The 13,383-nt window shown below is 38.4% G+C and overlaps 1 protein-coding gene across 1 annotated transcript in view; it reads left to right on the top strand.

The window, feature by feature from the left end:
• Positions 1-13,383, top strand: part of DROSHA (drosha ribonuclease III) — a 1,047,543-nt gene that overhangs the window by 523,694 nt on the left and 510,466 nt on the right. The window lies entirely within an intron of this gene.

The raw sequence follows: 13,383 nt of genomic DNA, 5'->3' as shown, positions 1-13,383 counted from the left end.
TATTTTATCCTATGGACACAATTTAATACTTCTTCTCTTTAACTTTCAACACTAAATGGCAAAATAAATTTACAGAAAGAAACCAGCTGTATACAGGTTTACATGTGGATGAAGAGAGTTACAATTCCATTTACTTTCTGATTTGGAGGGTTACAAAGGGATAAAAATCAAAGGAAACCTCTCAACACTAGTATTATCAGGCGCTGAAGCTTTTTTGAGAGAGATTACAAATGATTTATAGAGGTCAGCACCAAGTAAAATTTCAAGAAGGATTTAACATTAATCAACTGTCTTAAAACTTTTTGGAAGTCTAAAAAATATATGATTTTAACCAGCTATTCCCTCTTGCTGAGTCCATCGTTTACTCACTGTTCTATATGATTGCCACTTTGAATTAAACACCTTTTCACACCATTTGCTGTGCAGATGGCAAAGTGCTCTGCGAATGACAGAGCTGAAACCCCAGGAGCTCTGAGCAGTGCACTGGAAATACATCACAATAAGCAGATACCTATTATCTACTCTTGACTTGGCTGTAATCTCCTCCTCCAAATCCTTGACTGTCTGCTCTTCCCTTTGGCTTTTCTCTCAGAATACACTACCTCTGCACCTTTTTTAGAGAGCTCTGGAGAGGAGATCTCTGTCAATGTCTAGACCACCCTCCGTAGAGTTCAACAGTTCGACAATTTGCACCTCTCACTGCCTGGCAGCCAGCAGTGGGTATCGTCTCTTCTGTACTCTCAACTGTGAACATGTTTGGCAGCGGTGTGAGAGAAAGAGCTCCTTAAAGCAGCTGTAGAGCAAGTCCTGTGATGCCCCCCATGCCCCAGGGCCATCCAGATTCTGCCAACTGCTGCTCTGGAAGGTGGGCGCAGGAGTAGGGACATCTCACCACCTCTCCTCCACGTGTCCTCCTGACCCTGTGGCATTCGCACCTCCTTCACACCTGCACTCATCCCTTTCTCAGCTTTCACATCTTGCTCTCAGCTTAAAGCCCTGTCACCAGATTTTCAAATGGTCATTTCCTAGCCAAATCTCAAGAACTGTACTCTATCCACCTTGCTCGTTCTCCCTGTCAACCATCTTTGACAGTTAACCATATTCTTCTCCACAAGATATTCTCCTTTGTGTTACATTGCCTTCCAAGACTGAGCCCTTTCCTGTGTCTCCTCTGAGCTTTTTAGTCAGTTGTTACTTACTGTGTCCTTTAAAGCACTTTTTCTTCTTCAAACTCCTATGTGTTTTCTAGGGTTCAGTGACAACTCTTCATTCTCTATAACTTCTTAGTTTAACTTCAATCACAGATGCAGATTTAACTCTGAACTTTTTGCAGGCAATGTACTGCTTCAATTCCATATTCCGAAAGTATATCTTAAGTTCTCAGCTTTTCTCTCTAACACAAATAACTAGCAGTTCAGCTTTCCTTCTTTCTCCCAACCCATTTGCCATCCCTCACCTCACTTCACACTTCAATGCCTACTTCTGGCATGATCAGATTTTGACAAATCTCATCATCCACAAATCAAGGATATGTTAATACTTGCAGATTTTCTGTGTACTGTTTTCAACTTTAGCCTTTGATAAAATGGCAGCTTGCCATCTCCTTGCAACACCTTTCTCACGTTTAAAGCTAGAATAATTTTCAGCCATCCTCCTTCAGAATGCTGCTTCAGGAATTTCATCCTGGCTTCCTTTTTGCCCATTTCTCTACTGGTTATGTCTTGTCCATTAGATCAAACATATACTAATTGTTTTCATTCCCAGGCCTCTCCAAGAACCTTTCTATTGTCATATTTAAAAGGAAAACTTTGGCTCCTCCTTCTAAAGTTTCAATTACCTCCTATTTTTATTGGAATAGTCCATAAATATCTGGCTTTATTGTCCTTTAAATCCATCTTTAAAATCCTTCTTTTTAGAGACATCTTTCATGAACAAGAGGCTCATAAGGAAGATGGGGACAGACCTTTTAGTCGGGCCTGTTGCAATAGGACAAGGGGTAGTGGTTTTAAACTAAAAGAAGGTAGATTTACACTAGATATAAGGAAGAATTTTTTTTTCAGTGAGGGTGGTGAAATGCTGGAAAAGGTTGCCCAGAGAGGTGGTAGATGCTCCATCCCGGGAAACATTGAAGGTCAGGTTGGACGGGGCTCTGAGCAACCTGATCTAGTTGAAGATGTCCCTATTCATTGCAGGGGGGGTGGACTAGATGACCTTTAAATGTCCCTTCCAACCCAAACTATTCTATGATTCTATAACATGAAAATTTTATACTTCTGTGGTACCAAGATCACTATCTCTCATTTTCTTGTGCCCTTCCAATTGACTGTCTCCAGTTGTTACTTCTTCTTATATAACCTCTTCGAAGCTGGGATGGTCCTTCCATTTTGTTTTGGGTCAGAACATTCCTGGCCCATGACAATATTCTTCCTCCTTCATGAACTGCCTCCAAAAATTGCTCCTTTTACTGGGCCATTGTTCCAGGAAAAGTCCATAAAATGTTTCTCCTGTTTTCAAGGATTTAATTTACTCCTTCACAGTTTTTTTCAAGAGAATAACATAATTTAACATAGATTTCTAAAAGTAATGGCAAGGCTTTAAGTTTGTTACATGGGTGAGTTATTATCATGTTATCACAAGGAACTGGAGGCACAGAAGTGAAATGCGTAACGGATGCTCCTATGTCTGTATTTCAGAACAGAACTGGAAGCTAATCTTGGCTTACTGGGGATTTCTCAGAGACGATTCATACAAGCAAGTGACTGCTTATGGGCATAAGTTATGGGCACTTCATGTGGGAGTGGAATACTCTGCTGTGTCCTACAGAAGGGAATGAGCTTAAACAAAATGCTAAGGGAGACACAGAACTGTATGAAAAGTTAAAAATACCCTGTCACCTTTTTTTGCTATGGGGGAAAAAGACCAATCAAGAACACTGAAGAAAGAAAGACAGAAAGAAAGGATCCTATCTACAGATTTTAAGAAATGCAATAGACCTGAGTGCAATTAAATCTACAGATAGAAACCGTAAGTCAAAACTGTTACTGTGGAAAAACTGTATAAACTTATACAATTGAAAAAATGCTTGCAAAAGTATTTCTCTCACATCTAGAAAAATTGACAGAAAAAGACCACCTTCAAAACCACTCTTGTTTGTAAGGACTTACAGTTAATAATGCATTATACCTTTCCAATAAATCTTTTTGACAAAAGTGGTATGTGATATGAGCATATTGTACTGCACTCCCCTCCTCCAGTATAAATATAGATTCTGAGAAAAGGAATCATTAAAAAGTCATTTAAAATGTGGGGGTTTTGTTTGTTTTTCAGATCTGAGAGAAAATTATTGACTTCATATTGAAGCAAAAAAAAGGAGAGAGAAGTGCAACTAACATTTGTAGTAAAAACTAATATCTGTAGTAAATAGTCTGGAAAAGAAATTTAGAACCTCAGCCACAGTAATTAGCAGTGACCTAGCTTACAGCTATTGCAGCAATGAGTTAGTGAAGTACCTGGAAGGTTATTTTTATCAGACTCCTATCTCAGTGAGACAGGTTTCCTCTTCCTTTGTGTGCCATCCATGGATCCCTGTAAGGAAGAGAGAACTGCGTAAAACTATGTAAATTACATCTCCTTCGTCATAGGACTGTCTATGTTCTTTTCTGCTGTCTTCTACCAACAGGATTCTTTTCCTAAAAAACGTCTGAGCAGATTCAGTCTGAGGTCTTCTTATGCTTAATGAAACAGTCTGCCTCTTCTTTTCGGGAAGTACTGTCTCCTGGTGCCTCACATTGTGTAAGGACGTAATTGTCAGAATTGGTTTTGCCATTTGCCTGTTTTAGAGAAACTAGCAGTAGGGAAATCTGGTATCTTGTTGGTTTCAAGCCTCCCTAGCAGCTTTGTTCAAGTCTAGAAATTAATCTGAAGTACTATCCGCCATCACTTGCTATCCTAACAGGAAGGAAATCCTCTTTTTCTGAGAGCCCACATCTGCCCATTCACACACTAGGCAAGACTGATTCCTATAGCATACTTTTTTCCAAGATCAGCGCATAGATGGTTTCAGACACAATCTACCAGCCAGTTACAGCTGAAGCCCAAGAACAGGCAGTTTTGTACTGAAACAGGCCAGGTGCCACTGAGCGTGGCTTTATCCACAAAGAAAATCTGAAGGAAGAGCAGATTTCCCAGGAGCAGCAGCACGGTACAGGACCCCCATGACCCACTGCCTGGCACCTCATGCCCTGGAGACACCAGCTCTCTTCCTCTGGCTGCCGAACAGGTAAGCTTCCCCATGAGTCTCTCTCAGATTCTGCAACTGGAGTAGCACTGGTCAAGTAATTTATGCAGTGTGGGTACGGAATTACACGCTGGTCTTGAACTACTTATTTCAGAATGTTAGCAATAATCTGAAAAATAGTGCCAGATTTCATGTGAGATGTGCTATTATTTTTACTGAAATAAAGACATTTTGAAGAACGAAGAGAAATGGTATGATTTATCTGTACCTAGATGTCTGCTATAGCATGAAATTAATTATTTCCTGGAAGCATTTATTTCTCTTTACTGACTATAGAAGAGAAGCCTAGGGTAATTCCAATGTAGAAGTCCAGTCAACAAATATTATACTTCAAAAAACGCACCCCAGCTCTGCATGGCAGTCAACTTCATGTGTTTAGCTACAGCTCACCTGAGACAAGCCCCTTAGTCAGATTACCCATAACTCACAAACTGGTTTAGCAGTGCTTTACTTGTAATCATTCAGCTCACACATCTGTGGCAGCGTCAAAAAGAAAGTAAAATAAAAAGAAATACTCCTTGCTCAGCCCAAGTTGATACAACTCCTAGTTGTATCAAGAGGATCTGGGCATTGTAACTGGACGCAGGCAAATCTCTTACCTGGACTCTGCACCGGACAGGAATTACTGTTCAGTCATTCCCAGCTCTGGGGCAGGAGGCCCTCCAGCATTTATGGCCAGATACGCAGAAAACCCATCTCTTTCCTGTCCTCGGGATGAGCCAGTGAAAGGATGTAGGTATCATAGATCCTACTATGTAGGACCTAGGTATCTAGCTGGAGAGTAGAAGAGTCTTACCGTTAATTTGATCATGAATGGCAGAAAGTTTATTAGCCAATGGCTCAGTGTTTAACAGCATGAACTCAAGAGCAGAATCCCCATCTGTCAGTACCTTGTATTACTGAGATGAAACAGATGGCAAAGCTAATGGAATTGAAATTAAACTTCTCAGCCTAGGTTTACACCTAACTGCCTCACCTTTTACTGCCTTACGATTGGCTGAAGAGGGGGAGAAAGCTTGATATTCTGTAGTTGTAAAACACCTAAATAGGAGGAATGGGAAGGAATACTACTGCATTCCTCAGGCCACAGGAGAGGAGCTGTGCACCTCAGAAGTATGCCTGACATCATTGATGCGTTCTCAGCCTTTATTGAAGCATGAACCTTTTTTTTCTGTGTCTACACTGAAACAGAAAATTATGTTTCTAACTCATATAAGCCAGGGTCAGCTGCAAAATGGATAGGCACTTTCACCCATTCCTACAGTCTCAGCCATACCATTTTAAAATGATTGATTTTTCATCAGAGCTCAACATTAAATTTGATCGCAGGTAACTTTAAAATCAAATAGATTCCTTTTTAAAGGGAATGAAGTTACATAAAACAAAAACAAAGCCACTTCCTTCCACCAAGGTAATGGGTTGTTTAATGTGTTTTACTCTGAAAAAGCACCTGGCATATGCATTATATTTTCAACTCCCAGCAGTCTGAACAGGTAAAATTAAGATAATAAATTCTATCGACATGAAAACTTAAATGTTATTTGCAAAGGGTCCTTACCTTTCTAATTCTTAAAAATGTATATAGATGAAAAATTAATTCGTGCCATAGACATAAATTATGTAAATTTTGAGACTGTGATATTTCTTACCTTGCTGTGGGAATTAGACATTTCTTTATAGAAACTGAACTCAGCATTAATTTCAAGTAATTAGTAAAAGCTCTGTATTGAAGTTCAATGTTTGTAAAGATTAGGGATATTTTACCCGTACTACAATCAGATCTTCAACATTATTAGCACCACATAAAACTTAAGCGCTATAGCATAATATAATTCTCAATTTATAATGAATTTTGTAATTCATGACAGAACATGAGGTTTTTTTATAGGTGTCATCTAGTGTAGGGTAGTCTTGATTGTCAGAAATGTCACTGAATTCAGTAATTATAAAATGTGTGTGATCTTCCTTGAAAAATCTGCTTTATGGAAATTAGTTACTGTAAATCTGTGTTTTGTTTTGTTATTTTAATAGTATTTTTTGGTTTTCTTCCTTGATGACAAAGACTTTAATGTAAAATTTTATACTGGCTTACAAATACTAGAAATACCTGGATTTTATTACTCCTGTCACTCTTTAAAATGAGAAATTACAGTTCCTTCTTTACCATCTCCTTCCAACAGGGTACAGCAGCATTCTGAAAAAAACCCTGCAGCATGGCCTTTTTTTCTGGTGGCTAATTCTTTATCATTGGATCATTCATCTGTGTCATTTTATCATTTCTGTAATTACTGGAATCACCTCTGAAATCAAGGACTACTCTCCATAAAAAGATACAAAGGTTTTGGTTTCGTATTTCTTCATGCAAAAAGATCCATTTTCATTTCACCAACTTCAGCTGCTTAAAAGTTAGATTTCTTGCCAGAGTTACTGAGATTCCCTCACCAGTGAAGTCTCAAGATGCCCATCTTCAGCCTAGAAGCAGCTTAGAAAAATAAAATGGTGTAGCCTCCTCATTTTGGAACGGCTAAAGTTAGGGCACAAGAATCCCATCTGGAGTAGTAGTTTTTTAAAATCATAATACTATCATGACTTGGAGTGTAATGTTTTCCTAGTGCAACGTCCAAATACACTCTGGAGACTACAGAAGGGTTATGCAGTATGGTGGATTTAATTAAGACATATGCTTTCTTAAAGTTCATAGAGAATATACAAAGGAAAGTATCCAAAATGAGTAAACCATCTTTCCACGTTAATGTCCTGCCCTTCTACTCTTCTCTTGGGTGTTTTTTGTGTTTCATTTAATTTCTGAATGAAACTTGAACTATATTTTACAAAAATTACAGAAAAACCTATTCCAATGAGAGGTTAAAATGTATTTTAGGCTGCAAGTATTTTAAGGCTGCAAAGATTAGTTTAATTTAATTTAATTTTATCTTTTATTTTAATCATCTGCTATGATACATAGCAGAAAAAGAGGGCTTTTAATCTTTCCAGAGTAGTCATACCTCAGAATTTCTAACTGTGCTAAAAACTCAGGAGAACCTGTTCAGAATTGCAGTGAGAGGATACCTATGGTTCTCCCTGCCTCCTGGCACAAAGAAAAAGCCACAAGGAAGTTTCTGATAGCACTTACCTTACCTGAAACTGAATCACTAAACTGTTCCAGGACTATTTTTGGCTTGCCCATATTCCTTCCTCCTTAACTGCTGTAAAATCACATCCCCATCCCTCCCAATAATGTTTATCTTGAGTTTGTGTGTAAGTTTGGAGTGAGCTGTTGGTGTGTTACCACCTTTTTATAAATTGTCTCTACTTCCTCACAATTTTTTGTATCAGTGCAATCCCTCTGATGCTACAGAAAGGAAAGACTGTTAGATTTTTTTTCTTCACAGTCTTTCTGTCCTCACCTCAGTCTTCTGTGCATATGGTAAAAAGTAAGTTCCCTCGAGAGGCCTCTGTTCTCTCAAGCATCAGGACAACTCTGCTGTCTCCCAGGAGTGGAGCAGCACCATAGCAATGCAACCTCATCAAGTATTAGAGCCCTGGGGTTTGTGCTAGAGGTGAAGTCAGTGGCAAAGATCACAGCAGACTGAACTGACTACCACCTTGGGGGAAAAAAACCCGAAGAACACAAAAAAATCCCCTACAAGTACAGTGATGACTTTACATGAGAGTAAACATCAGACTTACTGGTTGCCTGTTCATGATTTAATTTAAAAGGAAGGGGACTGAATTTTCACAGTACTAGCATCCTAAGAACTTCTTAAAAAGGAAAACAGGCAGCATACTATTAACAATACAGGAAAGTACTCCTCTTTTTTTACTATCCAGTAACATTTAAATGTGTACCCCTATTTGATATTTATAGTGGCCATAGGACTACACAACTTTTGTGTTGCCGTATGCCCTTTCTGGAGCCTGCGGTCATTCTGAGAGTTTGGGGTTTTCAGCCTATTCAGGTGTTCATCGTACAGTGTCTGTCTGAAGAGACACTACAAGTTCACATTGTTAAGCTTTTCTTCACATGTGGGCTAGAAACTTCCCTTGAAATACAGGCTGATGTAATCTTGTGATCTCAAAACACAAGTGGGACTCTAGGGTCAGGCCCTTGCTTTAATCTTGTCTTCAGCTGGAGGGTGGAAAATTACATTGCTACAACTGAGAATTACTATTTCTACTGCTGTGCTCCTATGACACTGTCATATTCAAAGTAATATACATTATTTTGGTTGAGGTTTCTGAATTATTTCTCTTGCTCTTTAGATGAAATTTCAAAAATTATTGTCTTTCACTTTGTGTGCACTTCTATCTTGTTATCCATATGTACAAAGAGAGAACGCACAGCAACATATCCTGTGTAGCAACAACAAAGAAATTTCTAAATGGCGTAGTGCAGCACTTGAGTGGAGGATTAAAGAGCCATCCTGAATCCTATTAACAATGATAAGGTTTATGCTACACAGAAATACCAGCACAACACACACACAATTATAATACCTGAGCAATTTTTAGAGCAGATTGAGAAAAATACGTATTTGATTCTATATATAGTTACTTAATATTTTAACCTCTTTGCCATAAGGAATCATCCATTAGCTGGAATGATATGGTTTGTACCTCACTGGTCTTGTATGCAGATAAGAAGGAGATACTGCAAAGGTGAATTCCAATGGATAAATCATCTCAGCATATTTTTAAAAAGTAAAGATTATCATTGCCTCATTTTTCCCCCACAGCACACAAAAAGAACCCCATTAGCAAGAATGAATTCAATCATTATTTCATGCTGGCATTATTTCGTACCAGCTCTGGGGTTGCTGTATCAATGAAGTTCTCCAATGAGTGATGTAAATGGAAGTCGAGTCCTCTGTTTATCCCCGGGGGTCTAATCCCCATCTTACAAGAGAACTTATGGCAAGGTATTGTTCCAAGAGACATGTTAACACAAGATAATGTGATTTACGCTCAATATCTATCATACTGGCAGACTTTGGACAGATGTCGTTGTTTGTCAAAATCACAGAGTAAAACAAAGCAGAACATTTTAATCAGATAAGGATATCTATACATTCTTTCAAGAGAGATACCATGTACAACTCTTTACCACAGTTTATCATGGAGACAGAAAAGCAAAGACTGAGAATCACCACTGCTCCATAGACATCTCAGGAAAACTTGTGTCATATAAAATATTCTATGTGCTAGGACTAAGGGGAACATAGATAGCAAGATAGACCTTGTACTCTTTCTACAAGATGAAAACATAGGAGCATCCACTAGCTCTCCATACACTATGTAGAGAGAGATGTGTCCCTCCCTGGATGTCATCTGGTGTCTCACATCTGCTGGCTGTGCTGGCTCTCTCTTGACTACAGGGAACCTAGGACCTAAAGCTGCTTTAATTCCTAAATAGACTTCTTGAAGGAACATAAACAAAATTCAGCCAAGAACGATGGCTCCCTTGGTCTTCCTCTCACTGTCTGTCTAATACCTTTTTGGCACACAGTAATTTTCTGGTGTTACAAGGAACTTGGCTTAGAAACTTTCTAGGCATAGAGAATAGCCAAGATGCTATAATAATTCCAGCACTTTACACTGACACTCTCCAGGAGACTTTATTATGTTCTCTTCATTGACAAAAACCTGGAATGATCAACTCAAATGAAAAAGATTTCCACCATGTATGTCTGATATGTAGGGGGAGTATTTTTTATTCAGATACTGATACTTATTATCTGTATTTGAAGAAAGAAATTTGACTTTAATACATGTTCCATATTTTGAAATTTATGTAAGTATAATTATATACATTTTATACTTTGCAGTGATTACACAGTTGAGTTACAGGTGTAAGAATAGTGTGACCTCAATGCAAAATTTTTACAAGACTTTTTTTCCCTCCATTAGTAGAATATCATTTAGAGAGACTTGTTTCTGTATGCATAATTGACAAATATTTTAATGTGCTGTGGAACTACTGCTTGCATTTTTTATTTAGGTCTTTTCCTCAAAAAATATCTTCCTTTCTGATCTGCAGTGCTAGCCCTTTGATAATATCTATTCCACAGATTCCCATGAATTTATTCTATTTATTTTGTGAATGGTTCTGCATTTTCCTAAAAAGCAACCCTGCCCCTCCCCCCCAAAAAAACCCCACAACCACCAAAAACCCCAAGCCCAAAATGACTCAACAAATATCTTCCTCTATTTCTGAGTTTCATTTAGGTGAAGCATGGAAAACTTTTCAGTTGGGTTTGGGAATCAAAACTTTGACATTGGGTAAGAGAAAACAAACTTAGTCATGTAAAAGTAGATATTTTTGCAAATGGCTAAGATATTTCATTGCTATATAAATCCTCAGAATCAAAGCATTGCACCCTTCAACTCTTAGAATTAAAATCCTTTTGAATTTCAGAAGTGTGGAGTGCTGAAAATCTCATTGACTTCCTCACCAATAGGAAGAGTATTAGTGATTGTGAAAAATTGGGGTACCCTTTTTAAAAGGCCATGCTTTAGTACTGATCTTTGAAAGCAGTGTGGTTTTCCTGATTTAAAAAAATAGTAAAAAGAAATTTGCAATCATAGTCTACTATAAACAGCACATATGTTTTTGAACTCTGGTTTTTCATACGTGCCTTGCATTTCAACTCTACTTTATTATTCTAGGGAAAACTCAGAGGAGGATGAAAATCTATCACAAAACTAAATAGTTCCTTGAATGCGCAGTCTGATATTGCTACGAATCCTGAACTAAACATATTTGTTTCTTTTAACTACTGCTATTTAGTGGGAAGGAGGGCATCGTATATTTATTTTAACAACTGTCTAAAAGTCACATCAAGCAAACTTGGCTGCCTCAGTACACATACGCAAACAACTGGAAACAATCCACTTGGAGGAGGAAAACACAAATGGAAAAGAAAAAAGACTGTAACAGTCTTACATTGAGGTAACAGTTCTATGCAGCATATAGATCAGAACAAGCTTCCTGGAAACAGGGGAAGTCCTAAGGCTTGAACTTGACAGTTGGGTAGACTTAGATAATTTTATTTCCAGACTTAGATAATTTTATTTCATCTCCTTATGTTGTTTGTTTGTTTTGGTATTCAATAAAGCTAACGTTAGTTTTTTATAAAATTGATGATGGGTCAGAAAATGGAAAACACGCTTTGGGGCTGGATTGTTTCATAAGTCAGGAAGAGCCCAATCTATTTCCAGAGCAAGTTCTTTATTTAATGTTTCATGGGAGATGCACTGTCCTTTCTCTGTTATATCTTTTTGTATGTTTACAACACAAGGTATTTGAATTGTATTTTCTTCTGTTATAATTTTATTCTTTGTTTTTCAAAATACAAAGTAGTTTCAATTAAGCCCTTCTCCGTATAGTTTCTAACTACATACAAGGGACAAATCTGCCCATAGCTATAGAAAAGAGGAGGAGGGGAGTACAATAAAAATAATTGAAACGGTTAATTCATCTCTCATCAGAATTTGAAAGCAGAAATGCCAGGTGCTGCTGTTATTGACTAATCTTAGCTTTTGTATCTGTCCATTAGTTCCAAGCAGATGTGAGTAACTTGTGACCTATTTTACTCGAAAATTGTGGTTAAAGGCCTTCTTTCTCTTCCCAGTCCCCCTCCCACAAAGTTAAACTGATCGTGTCTTGCTGTTGGAGTTCCTCACGCTCTGTTCATCTCTTTGAAGCCTAGCTGTAGGCAATAGCTGATGTTCAGTAAGCAAGGTGGTAGAGAAGCATCTGTTATTGCAGTCTGCCGTCCTGATAAACAGAACGCACGGCTGCTTTACTTATCTAAAGGGGGACCTGGGTTACTTGAAACACGTATCTTTTTTAACTCCTCTCTGATGAGGATTCAATCATCCAGGAAATTTTGCCGAGGAACTGACTTATTGAAATACAGAAAGCTGCTAACAGAAGCTGGGAGGCAGCCAACTGGTTGACACCCAGCTATGACAAAACGTGAAAGCAGCATGTAATTCAAATACCAGAAAAGGGCAGAGAAATTTGTTCCATCAGTGGTGGTTGTTCTTCAAGGAGAACTTGTCATGAATGTTCTTCATCTTCTTGTCATGAGCAATCTTCATCTTGAACATCATTACAGTTAGAAAGTTAAAGTTTATAATGGTTTTCAGACATGTCAGTCTCTTAAAAAATGCTTCAGGCCGCTAAATATTCATGCAACTACAGAACTGAATGATTAATGGAAATGCTTAAGAATAAGAAAAAAGTAGTGCTCCTTTGTGATATCCTCTCTTATTACCACAGTGGAAAAGGAACTCTGGCAAGATCCAAATCCAAGCAGGATTAAATTTTCAAATGAGGTTGAGGAAACTGGACATGGTTCTCCAGTTAGCTATCTATTCAGAGTTAAAAATATATGCCTAGGAACATTTTTACAATCTTTTTAACATTGAAACTAAATTTTTCTTTTTCATCCTGTTCTATTAGTAAAATGGCAATAGCAGTGACATATGGCAAGTGGTAGAACTGGGTAGGTGTAGTTTTCACTAGGTAAATGGTCTCATTAAGAAGGAATTCACCTCCAGCATTGAGCCGTTTGAAACTATGTGCCAACTGTGGAGCCATGGGGAAGCGTGACTTCTGAGGTGGAGGGTTTGGACACTTTGCTGGATGCTGGGCCACTAGGTCTATACTCAAACTGTGGAACCTCAGTGCATGTCCTGCCTGACTCCATGTCAAGGCAAGGGCTAGATGTACCCCAAATGCCTGTCCCCTCCCTTCCATGATTGGGTTCCCATCAAAAGGCAGCCCAGAGGCACAGGCTAGTAGAAAGCTAGGCTTGCTTTGGACAGGTCTAGAAGAGTCCAGCACCATACCAGGGCACCCATATGACCGGCAAACTAGACACAGTATAAAAGTCTCCCACCTCCACCTTATCAAGAAACATTGCACTTAACAGACATCAAAGCTATTCACAAAGCAAGGAAGCCATAGTCTATACAGCAGGCTACTCCTCTCCTTTGCAACTTGGATTAATATGAGCAAGCAGGAGAGCTGTTCTAAATTATACTGCCAGGGCTGCCTTGTCCTTGCAGACTGAAACAAA

This window comes from Accipiter gentilis, chromosome 20 (assembly GCF_929443795.1).
Source record: "Accipiter gentilis chromosome 20, bAccGen1.1, whole genome shotgun sequence".
NCBI classification, from domain to species: Eukaryota; Metazoa; Chordata; class Aves; order Accipitriformes; family Accipitridae; genus Astur; species Astur gentilis.
The sequence above is the reverse complement of the archived record's forward strand: the minus strand, read 5'-3'. Positions and strand labels throughout refer to the sequence as shown.